This window comes from Endocarpon pusillum (assembly GCF_000464535.1).
Source record: "Endocarpon pusillum Z07020 unplaced genomic scaffold scaffold5878, whole genome shotgun sequence".
NCBI classification, from domain to species: domain Eukaryota; kingdom Fungi; phylum Ascomycota; class Eurotiomycetes; order Verrucariales; family Verrucariaceae; genus Endocarpon; species Endocarpon pusillum.
Window position 1 is genome coordinate 6,210 of NW_006916546.1, and position 3,911 is coordinate 10,120.

A 3,911-nucleotide genomic window follows, 5' to 3' on the forward strand; every position below is an offset into this window, starting at 1 on the left:
TGTGTGCACATATCACTGCCTAGCAGTCACCTTTAATAAAGTTCTGCAAGAAGTTGTCCATCGATTCACTTCCAGTCTTCGAAACGCTCGCAATCTAATTATCATCTGGGTGGCACATTGAACAACTTAATCCTCATGCAGTGATTGCACTCGCCCGCTGGTGGCACATTGAACAACTCAATCCTCATGCAGTGATTGCACTCGCCCGCTCGCAGCAACTCCGCAATATCCTTTTCGAGGGTCAGATTTGTATTGACCCCAAGGACTGGCTGTTCCTTCGCAAGGTACATGACCAGCTTCAGAGAGCAATCTTCATATCACCCGTCCCGGCACGGAGTCTCCTGCAGTCCAGCTTCTGGGTGAGTGCCCCATCTTGAGCGCGAGTTCACGACTGATCGAAACAGAGAACACTTGATGCTTATCCTCTTCTCAACCACGAAGTCCTAGGTGCACATCGCGGCTTTCGCTCCAAGGGCTTGAAAGGTCACTCTTTAGGGTACTATCGCTGTGCTTTACACGAGGTGAGACGTTTCCTCCAGGAAACCGACGAAGCGGGATGGCTACACTTGCCGCGCGACCTTCCCGACTGCGGATGCATGTGGGTTCCTCCCTTGGGGTCTCAGTCTGCGCCGATCGTGGTCGATGGCGATGGCGACGACGATGATGGGTATGGAGAAGCCACGGAACAGCGTCGCAAGAGGCGTAAATTGCAATGAGACCTCAGTCCGTAGCGATTGATTTCAAGATTCCTAGCAAAAAAATTTAGTAGCTATATAGTCAGTTCTGCTCTTCACGAGGGGCTTCTATTCGTGATTCTCACAATGCTTGAGGAACCCTGCTTCCCCTTGGAAGGGAAACACTCCCTCGGGGATGTCTTATCACGTGAGATTATATTAATCCCCAGGGAGGCTCCCCCGGGGGAAGGGATGAATCAGCACGAATCAGCACGTGATTGGGGAGAATGCCTCAGGGGGAAGGGATCTATGCTACTTTTGCATTCTCTAGAAATGCTTTGAATTCCTCGAGGAGATACGATCACACGTGCACTCTAGTCGATCCGGAATGTCCCTGGGATATATACGGTCACGTGTGTACTCAAGCCGATTCGGATTTTCCCTGGGGTATATTCCCCTGGGGTATATACAGTCACGTGCGATTCGGATTGTCCCCGGGGTATATCTCCCTGGGGTATATACGTTCACGTGCGATTCGGATTGTCCCTGGGGTATATCTCCCTGGGGTATATACAGTCATGTGCTCTAGCGATTTGGATTTACCCTGGGATATGTGTCTTCTAGACGATACTTTTTCAGCCGCTTTTTTTAATACTCGACTTACCATTTGCTGAAAAGTGACAACTGAAATGGAATTCGATAGAGAAAGATTAACAGAAATAAATACACGAAACTGTACACCTGTAACTTCTAACGCTATATAATAAGAGATGCCCAAATTCAGACTAATCCCACATACAAAGACAAAATCTGATTACTAACTCGCTTGTCTCTGCATTTCCTGACTAATATAATATGAAGTTCTCTGTTTCGCACAGATATCACTCAGAAGTGTCAAAGATGGTTCCAGGCGATATGTTGACAGGTTCGGTTCCTGTCGTCTCTTGCGGAGATTCTGCTATTGTCTGGCCCTATATCATACGGTCAGTAGGGGAAAGTGTAATCAAGAGTTTGTCAAAGAAATACCTTTACATGATCAGCAGTTCGGTCTCGTGTTGCTGACACTATATGCTCAAACATTTTAGATATGATCCTTTTCTTAAACTGATCTGAATCATGGCGGGGTTGGGTGAATTCATCGCAAGAAAACAGATTGAATAAGACGCAGTTAGGGTGTATGAGGTGTTGAAAGTAAATCCCGAAGCTGTCGAACTTTTTAACATCGTTGATATCTAGAATGAGTCCCTTTTTCTGTTTGTTGATTCGGAATTGCAATTCGAGAGTTTTTGAGATACTATTAAGCGAGAAGGACCTAAATAGACATCGACGCCAAATACCGGGGCCGTCATGCTGCCCGCTTATATCCCCTTCTCATCAAAAAAGACGTATGCTGATCGGGTTTGCAAAGTCTGCAAGATTAAGTTGATGAACTGGAGGAAATAGGTATTCCAGATGACCTCGTCTGTAATCTTGTCTTCGTAGGTGAAATCTTCGTTTTGTGACCAATCTTTGATATCAATTTTCTATTCCGTCTCAAGAATCCATATCGCGTTCCTAATGCGGACGGCGGCAAGCCCTCTGAGTTTGAAAGTTGCTTGAAATGTTAGAAGTAGATAAAGAAGAAAGCTGATCAAGTACGTCAGCTCCAGCTTTAGATTATAAAGAGCAGCAAATCGCTTTAGGTCGTTTTATAAGTTCGCGGTCTCAGAACGCCGCGTAAGAGAGAAGACGTATTCGTGCGAGATACCACAATAGGGACAACATAGTCTTTAAGCGGCGTACCAGCAGCGCAAACCGGGATAGTCATTTTGCACATCCATTATGTCCATCCGTTTTGCTAGCTTTTTATTGAAAATTTGACGTAGAAGAGCAAAGGAGAGTGTTTGAAGGTTGATGTCTTTGATTCTGCACTGAAGAGTTACCATCCTACTTATACCTGTTGGAGCCAGACGTATAGTCACACCCGTTCTTTCGACTGCTTATGACTGCCGTCTTTGCATGAAGCTTACGGAGTGAAGCTGATGCCTTGTGGTCCTGAACCTGGTCTAAATTCGAAGGGCACTGCGCCACGTCAAGCCTGGCCGGGTGAAGTCAGCATTAAGCTGTCACTAACTGTCCAGCGATTCGTTCGACGAGGGGCTGAAGGAGACAGAAGTTGTGGAGATCCCGTGCTACTGATTTTTCGCCTGGAATCTGCCTCGCCATGCCACAGCTTGAGCATCCCACATCACTGCCCAAAAGTAGCGATGGCGAGTCCCACGACAGGGGCCGTAGCCCATGTATGACACTATCCGCCCAATAGCATCGCTGTCAGGATCGCGCATGAGGCCGCACGCCACCAACATAAGTCTTCGCCTGCTCGATGATCTTTGAGACGTGAGTCATGTTGTACGAACGGGGAGACAACGCATGTAAGTTCAATCACACTGGCACCAGCTGTATTCAATGCTTCAATCTGTGGTTCGTGTAGATGGCATCCACACGTTCAATCAGATTGCTTCTCTTCGCGCTCACCTGAGGCCATGACATATTCATAGAGGCGCAGGGCAACACACGAGAACTATTTTGAAAGTATCCTCGTAAGACAGAATTTTAACGTTTGTAGCAAGGCAGATTTTAGGGATCAGATATCCTGCAAGATATTGCCTATGACTCACCGACTTGGGGTATAAGACTTTCTGATCATCTATAGGACATTGAAGTCTTGTAGAGTGAATTGAATAGGGGATTGAATAATATCTATCCTGAATTGTGTCAGTCTTTGTAAGGTCTAGAAGGTACCATTTGCTCGTAGGTGGCAGCCATTCTCGTGATTTTTCTGAATTCAAAATAAAGATCTGGCCATTCTCTTTATTTTAATGCCGAGAAATATTTCTGCATTGCACCCCATACTATAATCGCACGCTTTTTAAAGAGACTCTTTTTCCGCCTATCTTGTTATCTTTTGGCTCTTGGGCTTCCCGACCGTCGTTTTATTGCAGGTTTCATCCTTCGAAGCTTCGTGGTGTAGCGTAGAGATGTCTATATTCACGTCTGGGTTTATTGCTTTTGAATTTTGTTTAGGCTAGGGAAGAGGATGACAGGCAGGAGAATTGCAACAACAATGACCCAGGCCCATAGAATGATCGAGGCCCGAGAAGACAGGCCCCTCTTTAAAGAAGAGACCTAATAGACTCAAAACCTAAGAATAAACCCAGGCCAAGAAAACATCCCCTCAAAAACAGTTCCCCCTAAAAC